The sequence below is a fragment of the Paramisgurnus dabryanus genome, chromosome 8 (assembly GCF_030506205.2).
Source record: "Paramisgurnus dabryanus chromosome 8, PD_genome_1.1, whole genome shotgun sequence".
In the NCBI taxonomy this organism is placed as follows: Eukaryota; Metazoa; Chordata; class Actinopteri; order Cypriniformes; family Cobitidae; genus Paramisgurnus; species Paramisgurnus dabryanus.
In genome coordinates this window covers 158,851-184,608 of record NC_133344.1, presented here as the reverse complement: position 1 = coordinate 184,608, position 25,758 = coordinate 158,851, and the positions used below count along the sequence as shown (strand labels likewise).

The 25,758-nt window shown below is 37.6% G+C and overlaps 2 long non-coding RNA genes across 2 annotated transcripts; both read right to left on the bottom strand.

Annotated features, from left to right (window-relative positions):
* Positions 1 to 1,761: 1,761 nt before the first annotated feature.
* LOC135770604 (uncharacterized) lies at positions 1,762 to 8,819 on the bottom strand. The gene is made up of 4 exons (XR_010542718.2): positions 8,629 to 8,819; positions 3,969 to 4,033; positions 3,744 to 3,842; positions 1,762 to 2,159 (listed from the first exon to the last, which is right to left on the bottom strand). It is a non-coding gene; the product is annotated as an uncharacterized lncRNA (long non-coding RNA).
* A 4,195-nt stretch (positions 8,820 to 13,014) lies between these two features.
* LOC135770613 (uncharacterized) lies at positions 13,015 to 25,230 on the bottom strand. The gene is made up of 3 exons (XR_010542724.2): positions 25,160 to 25,230; positions 24,650 to 24,740; positions 13,015 to 13,614 (listed from the first exon to the last, which is right to left on the bottom strand). It is a non-coding gene; the product is annotated as an uncharacterized lncRNA (long non-coding RNA).
* Between the last annotated feature and the right edge of the window lie 528 nt (positions 25,231 to 25,758).

Here is a 25,758-nt window from a genome sequence, read left to right as displayed (position 1 = left end):
GCGATTACCGGGGTTCAAGCGATTTGGGACATTAAGACCATTAAGGGCATGGCTGTGTAGATTTGCTGCATTGTACAAAATAAATGATGAAAAATAAGATACCAGACACACGTGTTCAAAGTTATTAGCAAAAATTGCTATCGTTCAGTGAAATGTCTCCCTCTCTTCTCACGGAACATTGACAAATAGAACACTGAAGGAAATGTTTGTGGTGCTTGCAATGGCAAAACTCGGGTCACAAAATGTTAAAATAGGGTTAATGAGTCAAAAGAGCCGAACCCCACGTCTCTACGATGTTCTGATACAGAGATACAGCTTGCTAAATGGTTGCTAGGGTATTCTCATTGGTTGCTAGGGAGTGACTTGCAAGCCATCAATGATTATACTCAAAGCCATGAAAGGAATAATCCATGATGACTCATGATTTTAAATGTAAGGTTACGGTATTTTTAAGTGAAAATAACAAATTACCACTAGGTGGCGCTATGACAAACTCGTGCATGGAATCTCAGGTCATGACTGTGTTACATCTAGCTAGTATCATGGCTGTACACTTTAGTTTATTGAAAAAACAGTTGTTTGACCATAGGGTTTGCTCAATGTCATAGGTTTTGTTAAATTATGAGGCCAACTAGTGGTGCAGGCATACCATTTTTTTTTGTATTGCCTCAGACTGTGCTCAGACATCAGCGTATCAAATCTGGTGAAAAAATATCATTTCGTTACGGAGTTATAACCATTTATGTGTAAAAACACAAAATTTTGAGGTAATTTTTCGTTTTTTGCAATTTTCGGCCATTTCTGATGAAAATTTTAACATAACGCCAATAGAACTTTTTGTTCAGAAGGTAATACAATGTTCTTCCTATGGTCGCTTCGAGTCGATCGGAATAACCCTCGCGGAGTTATTCGCGCGTGTTTTTTAAGCGCTATTTTCCTGTGCAGAACCAACCGTAAAGCAAAACCTGGCATGCTTGGTATCGTTGGACTCGGCAACAATTCAGGACTCCAAAGAAAAAAGTTGCATGAAAATATGTTAAACTCAGCCTAAGTTATAAGCGTTTAAATGATTCGTCTGACCACTAGGTGGCGCTGTGACGAAACGACGCATGCCACCTCAGGCCATGACTGTCATCACAAGTACCAAGTGTCGTGTTAATACTTCATTCCTGTCCGCAGTTATATCCAATAAATCCCTAGTGGCTGCGCACACTTCAGACGTTTGGGCGTGGCATGTCGACCGTGAGTCGAAAGTTCAACTTTTTTTCAATAATTATTGATATTCGAACTCCAAGGAACATTTTAGCACCGAAACGATTCCGATCGAGCGAAAAACCTAGGACTAGTTCGTTTTTATTTTTTTCGACAAAATCAAAAATAGCGGAAAATTTTTAATGACGGAAATGAAATCGGAGATATACATTTTTTTCGTCTTGACGCAAGGAATCCAGGAATATAAGACACTTGACATTTGGACAAGAATTGTCGAAGTTATGAGCATCAACGCGTTTGCCATCGCTGTAGCGCCCCCCATAGGCCGATTGGGATGACACTCTGTCATCTTCGCGCACGAATGAGACCTACCATTTGGCCAAGTCTCAAGTCTCTAGGCCTTACGGTTTGGTCTGCACGATCCGTTTTACGGCAGAAGAAAAATAATAAAAATAATAATAATAATAATAATAATAATAATAATAATAATAAAAATCAGTACAAATACAATAGGGTTTCAGCCCTTCGGGCTTGAACCCCTAAAAATGAAATAACATCTAAACATTAACAAACTATCTTCAGTTCACGTCAACTTATTAATTGTACTAATTTCTATACCCCCCCTCCCCGTGCTCTAGTGATGGGCAGTCCGGCTCTTTCCATTGATTCGGCTCTTTCGGCTCAAGCTCCGGCTCTACATTTTAGTGATGGCAGCCCGGCTTTTTTCATAGATTCGGCTCTTCTGGCTCAGCTCCCTTAGAAGAGCCGGCTCCCCTGCCTGCGTCTGAAGATTCGGCTCTGCTCGTTCGCTACAAAGAATCAGCTCTTAGAGCCGGCGTTCGCGAACGACCCATCACTACCGTGCTCCCTGGTGCCTGTTTGAAATGCCCCCATTGCATCCTTCACTTCCAGTTCTGTTGCTGCTGGGAAGTTGTTCAACACAGCATCTGCCAAATATGAAAAGAATGCATGAGACAAGTATTTCTGCTTTATGTTAAATGTGATAGTCATTCTCTTTTGAAAAAGTCATGTATAAACATTGACAGGTCAACAACAGTAATCATACCGTTCTCATTACTAACAGAAGTGCATGTTTCTCTGCGTGTGTTTAATGACATTTTTGGAACTAGCAAAAGAGGCTTAAAGGCAGGGTATCTGATTTTGATCCAGAAACATTTTAGTTATGCTGGTTGAAAGTCTCCTCAAATATTGATAGCAATCACTATGTTAAGTTGTCTAAATGTGTATTTTTATATATTTGTGTCACCTGTAAAAGGCGTAGGAACAAAAATCATTGAACCCTGACCGAATGCAATAATTGGACGTGGGCATGGGCCAGTTACCGGTTTGAAGGTATACCGAGATTTTCAGAGTCAAGGTTTTAAAAAACCACAAAAATTTTCTGTGATACCGTTTTCAATGTATGAACTGTGTTTACACAAAGTGAATTAAATCATGTAATTGAATTCATGTTTACATTTACAATTGAAAGAATATTATCATTTAAAGGCTTTATTTTTACCTGGCATAAACGTTGTTTGTTGCTTAAAAATAAAATGTATTGTATCCAGTTGAAAAGTTGATGTTTTAATATGCAGACATTTGAAAATAACACATTTTAGTGTCACAATGGCAATACCACAACACCGTGGTATTTTTGCTTACGGTTATCATACTGCCAGAATCTCATTCCGGCCCATAATTGGACGCATAAAATTTTTGCCCCTCTTCTGTAAACGTGTTTTGCATGCCACTTCACAACCTGTTCACGCTCTGTAAAAATAGGGAGAATCAAATAAACCTTCCTGCTGAATTGACACAGGAGCTACAAAACGAAAGACATTTTGAAACGACAAAAAAAAAACATCTGGATGAGTAAAGAGCAAAAACCCAAATTAACATTGGTAAGTTCACTGCTTTTCTGCAAGATGGAAACAGCTACAGGTCTGAAAGGGTCATTGCAGTGTTTCTTTTGGAAAGGTAGGTATGCAGTGTGATTCTATTTTGATGGATTCAGATTGTATTTTAATGAAACTTGTTGCTTATGTAGTTTGTGTTCCTTTACGAATTAGTGTAATGATATTTATCTTTTCAAATTTCTAAACGTGCTGTATTTATTTCGGATTAAAACAGTTGTTTATGTTGGTTATTTTGGTAATGTTATTCACTTTGTCAGTCTTACTGGTTAATGAGATAGGAGTGTGCTTCTGGTTGGTGCGTGTAGGCTAAAGTTATTATTTTTCAAAATCAAATACCCTGCCCTTTAAGATGCCAAGCATAAAATATTCACGATACAATCTTATTGACATAAAACCTGTCAAATGTCTAAAAATAAAACATCTAAACAATATTGTATGGATGAGTAAACTGTTGTATCGGCAAAGAGTAATTTAATCTGGGGCTTTTAATATTTAGAAAATATTAAGGCAGTACCGGACTGTTGTCAATTACTCCTCACATAACCTAATGTCATATTAAAAGTACTATTTTGTGAAACACCATCTAGCCTAAAACTACATACACACACTTACCTTTAATAACTGAGAAGTGATGTTTTTTCAAATGCTTGCTTCTGCAGTGGACCACCACCATTCATGTTGAACTTTGAAATTAATGAATTTTAGTGAACTCTAAAATACAAAAGACAATGTCGTTAACAGTTGCAGACTGAAATATTTTTTTATTTTTTGTGACCACATGAAAGACTGTGTTGACACCACAATGTCTGATTAATATTGCAGGTTTAGAGAATTTACCTGTCCAGCATTCTTCCGGCACGGTCTCTCAAGTTTCTCCCTCCAGTTTCGCACAGCTTTGACACCTGAATAGCACATGCCTATGTCAGTAATTGTACAGTATTGTATGCTTCAGTGTACAAGTGTTTACCAACCTTAAAGGTTAATGCCCACTGACCTGCAAGTTTTCCCTCACTAACACAATAAAACTATTTTTTCCAACAGACTGAAGGCCTGTAAGTTAAATCTATATGGAGGAATAGCTTTCCCCCACAATCTATCTCTGCATGCATAATTGTAAAGCACCACATTGCCTACATTACTGTAAGCAACACAGTAATAACTTAGCTAAGTTACTGCTGTTACTTAAAAGCAGCCTACAAATCACTCATGTTGATCTTCAGTGTAACGTTACATAGACTCATTTACCTCCACTATTTTATTACATTGCAGGTTGTACTGTTTAGGTTTTATAAAACATGCCAGTAGCAGTTTTAACATAAAGTGGCATGGCATCTTACGCACAGAAGCCACTGGCACGTGCCACTATGTTTAGTGGCACTTCCGGGTTCCATTGGCTCGTACCAGTGGCTCGTCGAGTGGCACTTCCGGTGTCCAGTGGCTCATGCCACTTTTTAGTGGCTCGTCGAGTGGCACTTCCGATGTCCAGTGGCTCATACCACTCCGTTTGGTTGCTCGTACACTGACACATTTCAGTAAAACTTAGGTCTGTTTGATTGAGGCATGTGGCACTGATAGTCACTGATCGATCATTACAGATTCGAGCGTAACTTACGCGTGCTGCTGCTATGTTCATTTAATTGTGACACAATGATTTTGTGTGTCCTTTTAGACTCTGATGTTTCAGGTAACCGAATGCGTAAATTGAGTCGAGAGCTAAATATATCATCTTGACGCTCGTTCATAAAGGAATTGTATGATTGTCACAGGTAGGGGTGGACCCAGATGTAAATAAGGTCACGCCCCTTTCTCCACCTCGAGGAGATTCCCAAAGCCACCCCAATGACCAGACACACAAGGTAAGCATAATATTAAAAAGGTACTTTATTTAATTTACTTAAAAAGATATATAGGGAAGGGAAAACGGGGAACTTAAAATAATGGCCACTCTAGGCTCTCCTCCACCACCAACTGTATCTTCACACAGTCCATTCTCCTAATGTTCATTCTCATTTTCCTTTCTCTCCACAGGCGGCCACTAGGACACAAAGACACTGTTACTTGGACTTCGAATACTTCTCGCCGGCTCTGCTGTTTACAGCTCTCTGGGTAGGTATCACGTTACACAGTCTGTTCTCCAATGGTTCACTCTCGTTTTCCTTTCTCTCCACAGGCGGCCACTAGGACACAAAGACACTGTTACTTGGACTTCGAGTATTTCTCACCGGCTCTGCTGCTTACAGCTCTCTGGGTAGGTATCACGTTACACAGTCTGTTCTCCAATTGTTCACTCTCGTTTTCCTTTCTCTCCACAGGCGGCCACTAGGACACAAAGACACTGTTACTTGGACTTCGGGTATCTCTCACCGGCTCTGCTGTTTACAGCTCTCTGGGTAGGTATGGATTTTCCTCCGTAGGTCAGCAGAGGGGCGAAGGTCACACACCACCTCACCGGGCCGAGCGCTGCCCTATCTCCACTGCCCGTAGGGCGATCGAATCCTGGACAGGGGCGCCCCTTTGTAGAGACCGCGGGGGCGGCGGACCCTTTCGCCTCTGACTCTGCGACAAAGACAGACACAGGTAAGTTTGCACCACGAATATTTCCAATATTTTACTCACAGTCACTGACAGCTCTTGGTCTGCGTCCCTTCGCACTCCAAAACAGCACACTGCGTATGATAGCGGTAAATTCTGAGGTCGTTAGCCTCTCCGTCCTCTGCCCAGTAGACGAATGGATGATGCGGGCCTTCTTCTGACAAGACACACAGCAACCCACAGCAAATACACAGCACCACTCCAACGTGAAAAGCTTATTAATTGCAAAGTCTCACTCACCACACTACAAGTGTACACACAAGGAAAACGCCCGGCGTCCTCCACTTCGCTTGGGCTGAGATAAGGGCGATGGAAATCTGACCAGAATAATGTTTCGTGCTGTGGCTGCTTAGATTGACGCTCCTAACGGCTCGCCCACCACGCTGTCTTAGGGGTAGGGCCGCCCTCCTTCTGCTGGAGGTTTCCAAAACGATTTCACAGGTTAATTTCTGCAAGTAGCTCCACACCAAAATGTATACTCACAGCGGATAGCCTTTGTTTACGTTGTACAACAAAGTCAATTTTCTTCCTGCTTTGCCCCTTCAAAAGTGCTGGTTAGATCACAGTTCCGTTTACCCATAGGATTTTCCTTTTTACTCTAGCAGGTCCACCGCAGACTTCAACGAGAGAGAGAGAAATGGAGAGAGAAATATAGACAGCCACCACGTCTAGCAACGAGCACAGCTCCGTTCCTCAGCACACACTACGACTTGTCAGCACAATGCTCTCTTCGGGGTGCTCCTTTTCTCCACCACGTATCGCCTTTCTTTCGCCCCAGGCAGCTCCTGTCTTCTCTCCGCGCGCTCCGAGCGCAGCCCGGATCAACAGAGCCTGCGGGCTCTTCAAAAGGTACGTTCGTACTGTTCCTGCCCTAGGCAGAGGAGCTTTCCCCGCGTCGATCCCCCTCTCGTGCCCGAACTCCCGAACTGTGATTTAGCTGCCCTTTTTATACTCCTCCATGTACTCCAGTTGTCCAATTACCCGGCGATCTCTTTAACTATGCACAGCTGTAAACAATCGGCTGATTACAGCCTTCGCAAAGCGGCCGGATGTCCGGTGTTTCTGTTCTCCGGTCTGGACGGAAACATCCGGGCGGAACCAAACTTTCCCAACTTTTGGTTCCGCCCCGAAAAGATCGTCACCTTGTGACATCATCACAATATTTAAAATGGAAATGCATAATATTTTGAGTGTTTTCATTTAATAAAGCACAGTATTTGTCTGAGCCATGGTCGTGTGAACATTGTGCCTTTTCTTAATATTTATTCAGTTTTTGTAAATCTTTTTTTTTTTGCCTAATTTAGGTGAGTCTACTACCCTTTAAATGAAAGACGAGATCGAAGAAAAAAAACTGACCCCTTCTTAAAGCATACTGTAGGCAACATTTAGATCCATTGAAATGCATAAAATAAAGGAAAAACTGTGTTTGATTTAATCATTTGTAAAGTGTTTTGCTAAGTGTTTTGTAAATCTGTTTTGCTTTGAAATAATCCAACAATTTATTTAAAATAATTACTCTCTCATAAATGTTGTGAAATAATAATTTGTTCAAACCCTTATTTCTTATAGACAACAATCTATATAGACTATATAAAATTTAATTTTGAAGGGCACGTGACGTATCTGCACTGTCAACACCGTGTAAATATCAAGTTGTAAAAAAATAAAATAAATATCAAGTTGTAAAATATGTAATAGGACATTGTTTTTTTAAACATAAACATGGTTAGACTGACACCTACTGTTTTGGCGTGCATGTGTGTAAATGCGGTACTTGCAGAAAAAAATATTATAATATTCTGCGAGATTCTTATAAATGACACTTTTTATTAAATACAACACATTGGCACTGGTTACAAATAAAAACATGCCACTCACAGACTACATTTTCACAAATAATGCAATTAGAAAATTTATATTAAAAACTAACAGTATTATGCAATATAGCTCAGGCATGTTGTGCTTTATTAAATATATAAAATATTTGCCTTCCCATTTTAAATATTTACATTTTTAATACTTAAATTGTGAATTATGATCATTATGAATATCGATGCATTTCACGCATTCGGTTACCTGAAACACCAGACAGTCAAAAAGGACACACAAAATCATTAGCCGTTTCTCAATATGCGTTCTTGTCTGTACTTGTGTTCTTGTGGACTTGTGAAACGTCATCAGTCGCGGCCCAAGTACTGTTCCAATTCAAAGTTCGCATCAAGCCCAAGTTCACATAAAATCCCCGGATGTGTTCTTGATCCGCCCATTTTATCGAGGATGCATCAGAGGAGACTTGTGTGGACTTATGACAGCGAAGTTTCCCAGAATGCATTTCGCGTCAGGAGTTCGTTCTTCCGAGTCTGAACTTGCAAGTTCGAACTACGAAGGACACAAGTCCGCGTTCGGCGTACTTGGTTTTGAGAAACGGCTATTGTGTCACAATTAAATGAACATAGCAGCAGCACGCGTAAGTTACTCTCGGATCTGTAATGATCGATCGGTGAATATCAGTGCCACATGCCTCAATCCAACAGACCTAAGTTTTACTGAAATGTGTCAGTAGACAACCCACAAACGGAATGGTATGAGCCACTGGACATCGGAAGTGCCACTCGACGAGCCACCACTAAACAGTGACATGAGCCACTGGACACCGGAAGTGCCACTCGACGAGCCACTGGTACGAGCCAATTGAAACCGGAAGTGCCACAAAACACAGTGGCATGTGCCACTGGCTTCTGTGCGTAAGATGCCATGCCACTTAATGTTAAAACCCCTTCTCAAACATGGGTTACTTACTACGTTATACTGTTAAGTTACCCGCAAGAATGTCGCGATTCCAACAACAAATAAAGTAAATCAATTTTAAACACATGTAAAATAAAATAATTAAAAAAAAACTTACAAGACCAAACGAGTGTGGTAGATTGCTTTCCTCGTGGCTGCTCGCTGATGTTGTTGCCTTTCAAACAGCGGAAATCTTTCTCGTGAGATTTGGCCCCGTGTTTGTGTACTGCTGCCATCTAGCGGTTCGGAGTTGTAACTGAATTTTGTTTATCTTTGAAATACGGTCAAATAAAATGAATGTTATGCGTGACAGCAGATATTCAGATAAGATAAATAAAACCAAACATCTTAATTTCACTGGTGTATTTGCATGCCTGATAAAATATCATAATTCTTGCAAGTTATTTTGGCAAAAACAAAATTTTATTAAATTCAAGGTTATTTTGGGCTAAACATGGTTTGTTCGTAGTCGGTCTATTTATGAGCTAAATAGTGGCTATATGTACGACGGTGCATAAAACACTTTAAAGAAATTAAACAAACCTTGTAATCGCTGTTAACTTTGCTTACAATGAAATACCATACATCTCACAAGTTATTTTGGCAAAAACCACATGTAATTAAATTAATGGTTATTTCTGGGCTAAACGTGGGTTATTCGTAGTCGGTCTATTTGTAAGCTAAATAGTGGCTAGTACAGACGGTGTATAAAACACTTTAAAGAAATGAAACAAAATACCTTAATCGCTTTGAACTTTGTTTACATGATTAAATATCATACATCTCACAAATCATTTTGGCAAAACAACATGTAATTAAATTAATGGTTATTTCTGGGCTAAACGTGGGTTATTCGTAGTCGGTCTATTTGTAAGCTAAATAGTGGCTAAGTACAGACGGTGAATAAAAACTTTAAAGAAATGAAACAAAATACCTTAATTGCTTTGAACTTTGTTTACATTATTAAATATCATACATCTCACAAATAATTTTGGCAAAACAACATGTAATTAAATTCATGGTTATTTCTGGGCTAAACGTGGTTTATTCGTAGTCGGTCTATTTATGAGCTAAATTATGACTACGTGCAGACGATGCATAAAACACTTTAAAGAAATGAAAAGAAATACCTTGTAATCGCTGTTAACTTTGCTTACATGATAAAATAGCATCCATCTCACAAATTATTTTGTCAAAAACCACATGTAACCAAATTAAAGTTTAATTGGGCTAGAAGTGGGCTAGGCACAGCCCGGCTATATCGGGTCTATACTGAAACGAGACGTTGAAATGACGGCTATTGCTTGCTGGGATATGCTTAAACTTTTATGTAGCCACGCAACAATAATTTCAGACGCATGCATTCACTGTATACAGCGGGACGTGATGTTGTGATTTTTCGAACGGATTCGTAACCTAAAATGCACCGCAATGCAAGTGATGCAAACCAAATACAGTTCTATTGAAAATGAATGTATGTATTTCTGCAGTACCAAAATGCAATGAAGCAACTGAACGTCTGACTGGGCTGTCACTCTTCCTCACGCACAGCACGCGTGCACACACACACAAACACGGGGGAAAGTGTGCGCGCACACACAAACACAGGTGCACGTGCGCGCACATACACAAGTTGTTACCATAGCAAATATAGGCTCACCTCAGAAATGATATTATTTGTTAGTAGCCTAATGGTAAATGCTGCAGGTGTAGAAATGTACATAAACCAGATATTTACTTTGAATGTCAGGGCTAGATTACAGCATGAAACCTGTTGTGCATATTAATAAATTAAAGTGCTTAATTGTTGGCACTGGCACTTATAAACACTAAATGGGTAAAAATTGAAACTAATAGGCTTATTTATTGGAGCCAAATACCTCTGTTTTTTTAGAAATAAAATCCAAATGCTTAAACATTTTACAGCCACGTCATTTTCGTTATGCATTATTTGTTTTGGTTGTTTAAAAACACACACAAAATTTTTATCCGATTACTCGATCGATTCAGCGCTAGATGAATCGATTACAAAAAGAATCGATAGCTGCAGCCCTAATGGTGGCGGTCATCCCAGGAACCGACTCAGATTCGACCATCACGGGAACAGACTCTGACCACCTCGGGGGAACAAACTCGTGTATGGCGGCGACCATCTCGGGGAACCGAATCAGGCCTAGCAGTGGCCATCCTGTCCCAGCCCAGGAGTTTAGAGCTTTCGCCCTTGGTCATAAGGGAACAGAGGGCCTACAGCCTGCAGAGCTTTGTTCTCACTACTCCCCGCTCCCCCCAAAAAATACTAGGATGAGATCCGCTTCTAGACTCCATCCCCAGGGTCACAGAAAATGTGGCTGGATCATTCTGTCATATCCGGGAAATAGGAAAGGAGGATGCAAATGCAAGTTCTTTATAAATAACATTTATTTAACAAAAACACGAGACCCAAAACAAACAGGCAAGCAGGAACTAAGACATACACTCGTACAGAGACATAACCGAGACAATGATCCAGCACTGGACATAAAACAGACAGGGATATATATACAAACAGGCTAACGATGCACAGGTGGTGATGATGATCAGTAGAAATGTCCATATGACAACAATCAGAGACAAACAGAACACAGATTAACCGTGAAAGTCCCTGCTTGAATAAGCAATGCCTGGTAAATACTGGGGTCTTGCAAAGCACAGGATGATTTTGCCTGGGCGGTCCTTTCTGCTGATCTGCACAATGGAGAACACATTGAAATAAGGGAAACAGCATGGTTTAAAAATCACTTCCACAGCATGTCTCATTATCTCTTTGACTTTTTATCTCATTATCAATTTGACAATTTCAATAGACATTTTCAATGAATTGATCACAAATCAATAAAAAAAAATTAACAATTCTATTAGATCAAATTGGATTGGAGGGTAAACATCCCTACCTAGTGGTGAAAATATGCAATTACATTTAAACCATTAAACAATACATTAAACACATTAAAACAACACATCTTACAACATACCTGCACAATAGAGAGCACATTGAAATAAGGGAAACAGCATGGAGAATTAAAATCACTTCTGCATAAAGACAATGCACAAAACAATTACCATTAGGCCTCATAGTACAAACTAAAAATACATTCAATGGCAAACACATATCAAACGTTCTACAAAATGATGTGTTGCAATTTTCGTCATTGTACCCATAAGCACTACAGCACTAAAACTACTAATGGTTCCACTTTACACACACACACTTTTCCCACCCCAGACTACTGTACTAAACAAAGTCATACTGGTATAGGTTATACTGTCATTCTTCAAACAATTCAATGAATACTTATGGTAACTGTGTGTATGACATCTCAGGAAAATTGACACAGAAAAATATAATTGTTTTTTATTATATAACCAGATAATGAACAAATTTCTGCTTAGGTCAGTGCATAAATGCATTTTATTCATCTGCTATTTCTTTAAACAGTCGCTAGATGTCACTAGGGAGCAATGTTGAATGTAGCTTCGCGAGAAGTCTCATTTTGCCATCACTAATTCTCTCAGCTGCAAGGAGCGTAAAATCCATCGGCGTCGCGTTTTGGGTGTCTTGAGCGACCAGAGTGTCAATCAGAAAGTTGAGAGAAGCTTAACTTTATGGTAATGAGCTATGACGCGGTTCAGCAGCAAGCAGCTGCCAGAGCCAGAGAGAGAGAGAGAGAGAGAGAGAGAGAGTTACGTCAACTCCGTTTCTTAATTAAACTAAGGCCTAGTCCTGGTTTAAGCTAATCCCTGTCCGGGAAACCACCGCTGTGTGTATATTTAAGCATAAATGTATGAGTGTTCTAGACCGGCCATTCCCAAACTGTGGTCCGTGGACCACTAGTGGTCCGTGAGGGTACTGCAGGTGGTCCGTGAAAAGGCAAAATAAGAATATGTATATTTTAATATACAAACTCGTTCATATTTTGGGCGAACGTGTACTGCTGCCTGATAAACGTTACTGTAAACTCATTCATTCTGGTGCCTGTGAACGGCACGCTCTCTCAGTTTAACGTCGTTCAATAGGGTGCCAGATTTGTATATTCTTCCAGGCGAAAACCCGACTAAAACACACTGTAAACAGGCCTTAATGTGTAGCGGAAAAAACACCCAATCTGGCAACACCGCCACCACTCGGTGTTCACCTGTCACGCTGCATGCGTCATCACAACAACACAGACGCTGCTGAAATTCCTGCCGCGCAACTCAAATAGTTTAACTGGCGCAATCTGAGACTCAAGGCAGAGGACATTCAGAAACCTGTATCTCACTCAAAACAGCATGGATGGATCTTTTTCCAAGTTTGTATGCGTCTGGGAGCATCAGAGACACAAAATAACACCCCAAAACCCAGAAAAAGTGAGTTTTTCATAATATGGGCACTTTAAGCAATTATCTGGTTCAAATCACAATCTGATTTTTTCTGGATTCCTTATTAAATTTTTCCTCATTATTTGTGGAACCGAGACAGTCTCTTTGGAACAAACTACATATGCAATAGTATCATTAAGTTGGAGGAACAAGCCATCATAACTATAATTTACAATGCCATTCAAAGGTTTAGGTTCAGATTTTTTTAATGTCTTTTATTATATGAAAATATTGTAAGTTGTAATTTATTCCTGTGATTAATGTTGAATTTTCAGCATCATTACTCCAGTCTTCAGTGTCACATAATCTATCAGAGTTCATTCTAATACGCTGATTTGATGCTCAAGAAACATTTTCAATTATTATCAAAGTTGTTTGTTGTGTTAACAAATATTTTAGAGTTCCCCTAAAATGGTAAGTTGCAGTTCTGTTTGTTAGAAGTGAGAGTAAATATTTTGTTTTGCATCACAGAAATTACACTTAACTGCATATTTATAAAGAAAACAGATAATCTACATTGTGATAATTTCACAACATTTCTGTTTTCACTGTATTTTTCTCAAATAAATAAATCACAGCCTTTTGAACAGTAGTGTTTAAGTTTGAGGTCTTACTTACTAGCCATATGGTTCATACATAGCCCCTTAGAGATGTTTTCTGACAGGTTTGCTTGAACTCTCCTGCATGGCCATCAGCATGGACAAATCTACAAACATAACATGCAACTTGTCACAGAGCAAACAATATTTAGGATGCAGTACAAAAGGAAACAAGCAAGAGAAGAGTTGAAACGTTAAAAAGGATGGTATACAAAAAATAGAATACACAAAAAATAGCTGAATTTTATGTTTTTAGGTTTACTTATGTAAGATGCCACCCATTGGCCCAAGGAAGATACCCAATGGCGTGGGCGAAGGGGTCTCGTGTTCTTTCCCTCCGTAGCGCTTCTAGAAGAATAATTCCATTTATTTAATTTGTTTCTTTGACCTCTGTGGTTAAATTATAATCTGACTCCAATTTATTAGTTACCAATGTTATTCTGATGCTGATCACAATTTATATAATTATTATTATATTTTTGTTCTCTTAATTATTTAGAATGAATTACATTCAAATAGAGAATATAATGTATTCCTGGAGGTGCTTAAGGCAGTTCCGTACAGCTGGGTGTAGAGGCATTTCTCCTTCTTAACTTAAAGTTAGAGGTTTATCCAAACACACTATAAAATATGAGGATCCATCTATATTGAGATTGAGTCATTATAACCTCCAACCTACAAAAGTGGGAATTAACTCCAGTCATATTTTCAGTCGAGGTAATTCCTAATCTACCCCCCTCCGGTATATTTATAAAATATAATAAAAGACTTGACAAGGTTTAAAATGAATAGATGTTAACAATTTATTTTGCCAGGCAGGTTACACTTAAATCAATCATTCATCAATCAAAAATATCCACAACTAAAAAGATCAGCACAATGTCAAAATCATACCTGGCAATTAAAGACACACAAAGTGGTCTAGGAAGATTCTTGTTAAAGATTTCTTCCATGATGTTTGAATACACACAGAGTGTGGAAGCTTCTGGGTACAGAATGGCTCCCCGAACATCTAGCCAGGCCACCTTTTATACACAGCGTGAGACAAAGACATCGTAAAACCACAAAGTCCAGTTTGACCTGCACCAAATGATCCTAAAGAACATCTGGTCAAAATAGCCAGAGGTGTCCTGGCAAAAACCCCACCTCTCAAAGAAATGCATCTTCTATCTAAACCCTTGAACCATCTTATTTTAGATATATAGAAATGAGACCTTTTTACTCATCGCACCATGACCTTTAAAATAATATTACAAAACACAATCTTAGAACCACATAATATGTATACATTACATTATACATTTCAGCAGATACTCAGTGATGTGAGCCTAAAGGCTAACAGTTCAAAAACCTTTGTGATGAATAGATTAAGACATGGGCGAGGCTAGCCCCTTTTTAGGGGTGCTTCAGCACCCCTAAAAAGAAGCTCAGCACCCCTAAAACTTGGAGCAAGAAATGTATTTATTCTAAAATGTTCGTTCGTCTTTGACAAGGTTAAATAATGTCCAAAACATACTCCGTAGTTTGTGGTTTAAAATGTATATGTTAAGGTAGAAAAAGAAAACCTCCCCGCTTAGCAAATGGTGTCATCCTCTCTTTTACTTCTCTGTACCTGCATCGCTTAGCCCGAGCGCGAAACACACGCAGAGTGAGAATCAGTTAAAAGTGTTGTGATGCAACTTTTTTTGTTCAAATCTTACAAAATGTTTACGTTATGTTTATAATGAGCGAGTACATCACGAAGCAATCTTTCAAGCCGTGTTTTTGTCTTATACTAAATCACCATGGTACACGTATAATAAGTGTTTATTTTCGGATTATTTTAGTCCGGCGGGTACCCGCGCGCTGCGGAGTAGTACAGTACCTGGGTGACTCGTCCATAGACTTAAACGGAGAGAAGTAGCGCCGGTTACAATGTTCTTCCGCAAAACGCATGCAGTTTTGTGCGTCTCAGTGGGTAGTTGCATACGTCTGTCTCCGTTGTTAAAGTTTATTGTATGATTTATCGTTAATTTGAGACTTATTTTAACAATCGGGAATCATGTAAACATGACATCACGTGCGTCTTTTCTGGTCAGTCGTCATTAAAACATGGCGTTTGGAACAGAGTGAAAACAAACTACATATATAATATCACTATACCACCAGTACCGGTAAGTTATGCGTGAAATCACTAACTGTCTGACTATCAAACTAGACAATAAATATTTTTTTAGTTGATCACATGTAGATTAATATGAAGGGGATAACGTTTTTAACCCTTAGTGCAGGAGTCACAAGTGTTTTGTTTTAGACATATAGTAAAGGTAATGGTTCAATTAAAGGACTGTTAAAAGAAAAGCTGCAAATTAACAAACTATTAATAAACCTACCATATGTTGTAGGCATAAAAGTTATAAATTAGGAGATTTGTCATTTTGACAAAGGCTTAAAACGACACACTGTATATCCACATAAAACCATACCCACACTGCTGCTGTAGCCCACCTTTTGTCCTGATACTATAATATGGCATTAATGGCAAAAAAGTGCTAGCTCACCATTAATTAGAAATAAAAAGGTTGGCAAAAAAATGCATCTCAAAACTCATCAGATTGATGCTTTAAAATATGTAATTTTAAAAAATTCTAAGGGGGAGCATGCTCCCAGACCCTAGAGGGGTAATTTTCTTCTCATCTTTTTCACCCCTGACCCGTTTTCATGCCTGAAAGGTCTCCAAAAAAATCTGGATTTTGGAGTTAGTTGAACCAATGTTAAAATTATAGTTATTTTACAATAAACATATTATTGGTTTCTGTAGGAAAAAAGAGTGGGTGGTGGCAGCGGAGCTCATTGGGTGCTCAGCACCCCTAAAGCTCTAACCCTAGAATCGCCTCTGGATTAAGACATCAAAGAGTTGTATATCTGAAGACCGCTTTCATCTACGGGTCAAATTTGGGTTAACAACACCCCCTGAGGTTTAATTGTTTTACAGTGTCTTTTCATAAATAAACTTAGTTTATTGTGTTAACAACACCACCTGTTTACAGTGTCTCTTCATGAATAAACTTAAAGTTGATGAATTATAATCCAGTATTATAGTCCTTCCCTGGCCCTTTGGGGCAATCTCAGCATAGTCCCTAGGGGCCATTTACTGGTCATTCAAATCCTTGTGCGTTTTTAATTATTGTAACAGTCTCTGTATGGCGGGCACTTGTAGGGGACTTAGGGTGATAGCAGCATTGGCAGATGTCCGTAAAGAGCGAATTGTCAATCTGAAATACCAGCATTGAAGCAAAGAGAACATAAACACAAGTCCACTGCCAATCACACACCCACGAAACATCCAGTCCCACCAAGTGTATACACACTGTGCAAAGCGAATAGATGAACTTGACAAAATCTTTGCTGTTCCTTTGGCCAGGTTTGTTTCTACCTGAGCCTGGTTGAGATGATACTCAGTCTGTTGAATCATCTGTTGCACCAAATTCATGGTGTCAGTCAATGACTGTGTGCTGTGTTCGTTGAAAGTGTCTCCCCACCACGGAGAGACGTGTGTCTAGCGGGATCCTTCCCTGGATATTTATCTGACATTTTGAAAAGTCCTCTGTTACCTATTGGCAGAAGGTATTTTTTGTAGAATAGTCAGACCTCCATAGGTGAAGGAATTCCTCACACTTGACAATGCACCTACTGTATGTGAGACATCTAAAGAACATCATACACATGATCATGCAATGGCTGAACACTGAAGAACTTGACTTTCATTGGAAGAAAATGGTTGTGAAAGATTACAAAAACAAATGACATTATTAGAGGTTTCATAATAGTAGGTGCGAATTGTAAAAAGGTCTTATTTCTCTTTTCAAAGTAATTTCCCATAAGATGATCCCATTTAAATATCAATTTCTTCTCTATTATGCATCTCTTGTATAGAGTGGAATTTTGATATAATCTGTGTATTTTAAAGGAAGAGTGGCAAAATTGAATTCAACTGGCATATTTACCAGTGGTATACATCATTAAAACATTTAATAACAATACCATTCAAATATAATACAAATACATGCAATTATATGTATATAAAATACAGATATTTATACGAAGGTATATATAATATGATATATTTATAATTTTAATAATCCTAGAATTATTCAGAACCTTTAAATGCAAGTTAACCAAGTAGATCCAAGACTTCAATTAAGTAACTTAAAACATACCCAGAGAACTTAAACTTAAATCAAATAATTTCTGAATTTCTTATTTATCCATTGTCAATTCTTTGCATGTTGTCAAATAATTCTGTACATATATGTTGGTTTAGTCACATTCAATGGTTAGGAGTCTGATTGGGATTTATGTGATTGATCTCTAGAAGTGCCAGCACTTCAAATATAACCATTTTGTAAAGTTTGAAATGTTTAGACATGTCTGCAGCCATGCTAGCGATTTCATTCTTCACTTATTTTAATCTGAAATAGGTCTTACGTAATCACTTAATAGTTTTTATTTTACCTGTATTTGTACAATCAGAGACAAAACAATTGATGTGTGACCATAACCATACATATGGTTCTATGTACCCTGAAATGTTTCACATAATTCAATAGAAAATTGACCCAATAGTTTATATTACCATGAAATTAAAATCATGAGTAGACCTTTAATTTTCTCTCCTATGTGTGAGATGCTATTGTATGTATGACAAACTCTAGTGATTGATTTATAAATCATTATTCATACATATGTGTGGTGTTTTAAGCCTGGATAGTTTTAAAACTTATACCAGGTAACAGTGTTATGTTGTTTCAATGGTGAAAATGTGTGCACTATATGTTCAAATCTGGGAGACGGGTGGATTCTAATCTATAAGAATTTGTGTTGCACAATTTTAATCCGATGCTACATCGGGAGGTCATATAACTAGTTAACTACCATCATAGTTTATTACTGTGAGATGTGTATGACCCCTTACATCATTATCACACCCATCTCCTGTATTTCAGGTTTGTGCCTGAATTTAGGCTCAGACACCCCTCTGGCATCTGGACTCTTAAGGAGTCAGAATGATCCACCTGAAAGGAAAGATGTTAAGATAACAGAGAGAAACATTCATTTCTAAAATGTTGGCCAATTTGCACTAAGACATGATATCATTTTTTGTTTCCACTGATGATAAAACCAATAAGCTGTCAATGGTAGCATAAGTAATCTAACAGGGTTAATGACATCAGTAAATTCTTCATGTTAAGAAGATTTGTATTATTACTTTTTGCAAATTCATTTTCCGAGGTCAGATTAAATTTGGAATAGTTTGTCAAACCAGATTAAATTGGGGGATTTTTGGCAGTCTAAGTGTCTCAGTAAAGGGAAGGGTTATTTGGTCTGCTATCTTGTGGCATAATTTTCAGTGTTCCTGCAAAGCAAAAAACAAAGCAACATGCAAAAGCATACACAATCATAGACATACACATACCCCCGTTTGGCACTAGATAGTTGACCAATTAAATTTGAATCTAAATATTCTCGTTGGCCCTCATTTATCAAAAGTACGTACACCAAATTTCCAGCGTACACCTGGCGTACACCCAAAACCACGGTGACTTTGAGATTTATCAATATGGACGTTGGCGTACGGCACGCTCAAATCCTACGCCTGCTCAGGAGGTGGTGTACGCACGCACATTTTGAGTTAGTGCAGAAATGCGCAAACACTTCCTAACACCCCAAAACGAACTGACAAACGAAAATATATGATATATTATGACCCACTGTAGAAAAACAAAAACATAGTAATTATAAACTTCAGTGTTTATTTTTATGCAACATGTACTTCAATGTTTAATTTGTGAGACTTTACCGAAGCATTTGATTTGTAGGCATATGTATTCCTTCAGTTGAGAGCCTGGGCGCTTTACCTGACGTTTCAGGGCAAAGCATGTGAGCGGATCGGAGCGGAGCCTTGAGCGGTGCGGTAATATTACCATCAAAGCGCTTCTCTAAAAATTCTGCTCGCTCAGCACCGCTCGTTGAACCCAGAACGCCCTTTAATAATTTGCTAGTTCGAGAATCTGTAAAAACGTCTAGCAATAAGTTATGGAATTCAAGCCTTCTACATAAATGTAAAGTAAAAATCTAAGTTAAGATTGGACAGGAAGAAAACATTGAAAAGAAGTGCGGAGAGACTGTAAAAGTCAGCAAATATTCATCCTGGAATCTGAAGCTGCACATTGAAAGAAAACATGGTAATAATGCATCAAAAGGTAAGCTAGTTACATACCATTCGATGATAAATAAATAGCTACACATGAATAAGGTAAAATGCTTGTGTTGAATGGAGCCATAAATCCGATCATGATGACATGCGGACAAAATCATGGCCACGAATTATCTTTTATGCTACATATGGACACTTCTTTTTCTTATTTAGTCTAAAGTATGGCCATAAATATAAAATTCGTTCCCAATATTCAACAGTTTGTTCCTTGGAATTAATTATTATAATATTTCGTAATTACTATTACAATTATTATTACTTCAAATTATGAATTAGTCTAGTAAAACATGTGGATGTCGTGGAAACAAATTGTTAATTTGAATTATATCCGGAGCTCCGTATCAAACTGGATCTTAGCTAACAAACAACTGTATGTAAATACAGAAAAACACACTACAAAAGTTACTACATTATTTTAAAATATTATTTTAAAAAAACTTAACCGAACCATTAAGCAGACATATAATTTAGATGTAGGCAACATTAAATAATAATAATAATAATAATAAATAATTATTCTTCTAAATATCAATTAAGCGTCATTAATAATAAAAATAATAATACAAATTTTACAAAACGTCATGCAATTATTAATGTGTTTTTAAGCCCGCTCTTTAAACTCCCAAATAAAACAATTTTGTTTCTTTCCACTTCCCTGGTTTCTCGTCTTTGCCGTCTTCCATGTGTCAATGTCGTAAAATGAGGGCGTGGGGGAGGTGGAGACTTGAATTTATATGGGCGTGTTATTCTAATGACGATCGTTTTCAGCCGCCGCATTTATGAAGGGCAGATATTGCGTACACCTGAATTTCAGAGGTACGCACAGCTTCATAAATCAGGCGGTGAGAGGAGTGTAAGCATAATCTTACGCCAACATATACGCCCGTTTCTACGCAAGAATGATAAATAAGGGCCAATGTCTTTTGGTGGGTCTGAACCATTTATGTTTGAAATGCATGTAGTGTTATCACTTTTCACCATCTGAGGCCTGTCTGGCCATTACAATACAATGTATATCATAATGTGATTACAATATAAATTACATTATCTTAAAATAATATTTATTAAAATAATAATTTTAAAACTGATCTCAAGGGCTTCTAGTAGGACATTTTTAAATCTGCAAAATTAAGAACACTTTTCTCTACATTGATCCTAAGGTAGCAGCTACATTAACATGTTCACTAACAACAACAGCTCTCCGTTGTTTTAAACCACAATCACATGCTGAGGGGCTCAACTCTTTCCTCAGCTGGAATTTTTGAAATTGGGCACAATTGTCTCATGTTTTAGCTGAGATCTCACTAAGTGTTCTTTAGATGTTATTCAATTTGAATATGGAAAAGGAATAAAGGAATTTTAAGCAGAGTAGGCACAAATGCTGTTTTCTATTTTAAAGGCTTTAACTTTATTCTAGGTAAAGACATACAGAGGTGTAAAAGACTTTTATTAGCTCCCACTGATTCACTTTAATCAGGAATTCTGTATTCCTGTGATGATTTCAGGATTATGCTATACACGTTATTTTTATGAATTTCACAATCTTAAGACAATTGGACATCAAATTGCTCTTTAACAATTTCTACAGTTTTATAGAGAAACTACAAAGACTTAGCTTCGACAATTTCCAGAAAACTAGGTTACATTTGTTTATTTAACAATTAACAAGTCATCATAAAGTAAGGATTAAGCCTATAACTTTTAATAGTGCTGACTACACAGTACTGTATATCATGATGTTAGATATGGCATTAAATATCACTTTGATTGATTTACAGAAAATAATGATGCATTTTATTTGTTACAACTTAGCTAAACATCTCACTTGAAACAAGGAGAAGAGCACATATTTTCTTAGAGGGGGGTTAAGCCCTTTTAATCTCAGTGGTGATTCTTTCTCAGTGAGATAAGATCACATGTGTTTTATTGACCATCGTAAAAACAGTTTCATTATTATCTTTATGTGCATCAGTCAAAGCTTTAGCTCAATTTGCCTCATATCACCATTAGGGAATCCTGCAATATTTTAGGAGTTTTAAGATGTACTTTTTTCATTCTACACTTATCCAATCCTGAGTGTTCTTTAGGAGATTCACTCACAATCATTATTAAATCCCTACTTGCTTAATATCCAAAATTTAGTTCCACTCTGCATGCACTGAACCTCTAACTCCAACAATGCTGCCTTCAATCATTTATACACTTTCATTTATCTTTCATTCCCATAATTACACTTATCTCCTTAACTCATCAGGTATAGTTACTACACTGATGTTTGCAGCATTTAATGATTCAAAAGGACCAATATGAACCTTTGCTTTTTTTTTGCTATTGCCATATCAATCTGCTTTCCCAAATTCACTTCTAATATACAAATACATTAAATTGCACTGTAATTTAAATTTATCCAACATCCTTTATTCAATTGTTAATTCTTGCTCAGAGGAGCTTGTTATTTAAGTGTTGCACATGTGATGTGACACCATGAATAATCATATAAAGGATTTACATTTAGTCTCTAATGTTTACCCTTAGCTGAGAACCAGAATAAAATTTGGATGTTACTCCATTTTAAGTTTATCTTTAGTTGCTTTAACAAACAAAAGATCTTTGATTTGCTATCAAAAGGAATTTATCCTTATCTACACTGCTGTTGTAATGCTGTGTATTTCCATTAACAGAGTTATTATCGCCTGTTTGCGCAGGTTTGTTTACATACATGGATGCATCGACTTTTGGGCACGGAGTTTTCTAATCTCATCCGACATGACTTTATTATTCACGGATATTCGCTAATACTTCACGGGTTTCCGATATAGTTGCGAGATCATTCTACGAAGCAAATAGATAATCGCCACGGCGATGCTTTTACTTTTAGACTCAAATTTACGACTTTTCGTAATGTTCCGCGATAACATTTAGTCATTAGTCCATGTAATATTCACTCCTTCTGAGTGTAAACGCAGGAGAAGATGTTTGATTCGGAGCGCGAGTGAATATATTATTTCATTATCTGTACTGTCACTATTATTTCCCTGACAGCGGTGTTGTTGTTTTAATTCTTTTGCCCCACCGGATTTCTCCGGACTTTCACCGAGTTTACCGTTACCGCCGATTCTACAACATACGGGTGCGTTTATGCTCACCCTCAACATTTCTAATAGGCAAATAAAATCACCTTACCAACACAGCTGAAGATAGAAAAGTAAACGTTTAAACCTCCTATTTTGCGATGATTGGAATCCTCTGTTATGGTTGAATTGTTGCGCTGGAAAGCTTTCTGAAGTACCACGTCACTTTTTCGGGTGTACTACGTCACCAGAATTACGTCACGTCGCCCGTGGTATACGTCATCACGTCGGGATCACCAAGCTGTAAGATGCCACCCATTGGCCCAAGGAAGATACCCAATGGCGTGGGCGAAGGGGTCTCGTGTTCTTTCCCTCCGTAGCGCTTCTAGAAGAATAATTCCATTTATTTTTACGTAGCTGCTTGCATGTCATGAAATTCAAAGCCTCAATGATTTCAGCATGTTTGGATTTTCTTTGTTCACTACCAACTGTGAGCCACCATGTAAGAATATCATCAGTGGTAGCATTGTAATTCAAACCCTTTTTATATAATTTAGAAAGTGTAGGTTCAACTTTCTCGCTCCATAAAGCAAACAATATATCATTACTTAAATTAATCCCTTCCATCCCTGAGGAGATAATCTGAAATAATCTCTAACTGTACAACAGATAGGACATTTAAGGTCCTTCTTATTTCTGTTTCATACAATTCATGCAAATGGAGATTTCACTAACCATGCCATGAAACAATGAAAACACTGTGTAGTCAGAAGGCCTTTAACACATTCACAGGATTAACTGTGATAAAGTCCTCATTCAGTTGATCAAACAAAGTAAAACTCAGAAAACTCACTGCAAGGGATCCCGGGTTTCGGCACCAAAACTGTAAGGGTGGATTCACTACAGTGGTTCAGTCTGTAGGAACGCCGAAATGACTGAGAAATGTTAACAGTAAGATGTTATAAAACTGTGTATTTCTGGTCAATTTTCACCCTTCTGCAACCTATACCAACGACGGAAATAAGTGCAGTTATAATAGCAAAATATGTGGGAGAGCATTGCTAGAATATAAATATATTGAATTGCAATATGTAGCGTTTAAGTATTAACACTAAATCAAAACTAAACAACAGATTTGTAAATGAAAAGGTTTAATAACAGTAAAGTTACAATTGAAATGGTTACACTATAAATGCATGAAATGGTACTTAATACAAACAATTGACTGTTTCCAATGTATGTGAGATATTACCTGATAAGATAGAGAACAGAGAAAGAAATAAAGTTTAGAAGAAAGAGAATCACCATTAAGAACTGGAATCTTGGCCTAAAGGCCTAAACCCAAGAACTCAGGTAAAGAAGAAAAGCAGAGGGCAGAAAGCAAATGGCAAATGCCAAAAGGCAAAAGCCCAGAGCTCATGAAGACCAAGACCTTTATTCTCTATCCCTTGACCACGTGACCAAACCTAACATGATACATTCAAACTGACCAATCAGAAGACCACACCTTTAACCCCCACTGTATTGAACAAACAGCTGTAACAATAGTCTTTGTAAGCACAGGAATGCAGATGGTACAGTATGGAAATGGGGGTTGTGACAAGTTGTGACAAAGTAATCAGTTCCTATATTTTTTATATTACAAATCTCTATATTTTCAATCCTACACTTATTCATTATATATTGCACAGTGTCACTCACGTTTGTCAAACCTTCTTTATATAACTGTAATACATTTTTTAAAGGAAAATAACAAGATGCAAGATTACGTTGGGAAGTGCAGATGAAGTGATTGAATGAGCTTTTTAAACTCACCTGAGTTTTCAACATCTCTTTCAGCAGCTCCATTCGAAAATGCAGAAATCTTGAGCTTATTTTCTATTATAGAGGGGTTATTTTGTCACTCCTGAAATCAGAGAACATCTTTTTATCTATATTGATTTACGATAAAACCTTGTAATACTTTCAGCTAATTTTGACGCCCCATGTTAAGTTGCTACTGCCTAACGTAACAGTACATCCATAGACTCTGAGTACATCGCATATTTTAGGATAAACAAATTAACATACTTCCAATAATGCATTGACACCCTTTACAACTCTTTTAAAACCTCCCATCGACACATTTAGATGTTCTCAATCGCCCAAACTTTCATAAACAAGCGCTAAAACTATAGCGCTAGCACCATGCTAACGGAAATGCTAACGGACTTTTCTCGAAGACACAAGCCATTTCAATGATGTAAATATTGAACAAAAGCATATCAAGTAGGTGTCAACCACAGTTGTGTGTATTATTTTTGTAATTTGAGGGACAAAACTTACCTGAAAAAGTGAAGAAAACCATAAGAGACACGGAGCATCGCCGCTTTCTGTGGTTCCTTGTAGCCTCGTTTCTATGGTAACTTCTTCTTCTTCTTCTTCTGTAATTTTATGGCGGTTGGCAAACCAGCTTATGGTGCACTACCGCCACCTACTAAACTGGAGTGTGGAGCACCGATATACAAGGAAATGCTTGATTAAAGAGAAAGAAAAAAAAAATAAACAAAACCCTAAATTATCCCATATAACCCTATTTCTTTAATAAATTTAATAATGACTCTATATCTCTTCCATTGCTCTAAACTACATTCCAAAAAGCTTTGTAAATTACAAGTTATTATGTCCAATTTTTCCATTTCCTGAAACATTGATATTCTTTCATTTTCATACTGTTGACAAATAAATAATATATGCTCTATTGTCTCTGTTTGATCACAATATCTGCATTTACCAGTTGCGTGCTTTCCTATTTTAAAAAGGGGAATTATTTAGTCCAGAATGTCCTATTCGAAGACGTGAAATAATAATATCTTCTTTTCTGTTTTTAAATGCACCTCTTCCATTTCCTACAAGTTGTTGAATACTATTAAGATGTCTGCCCT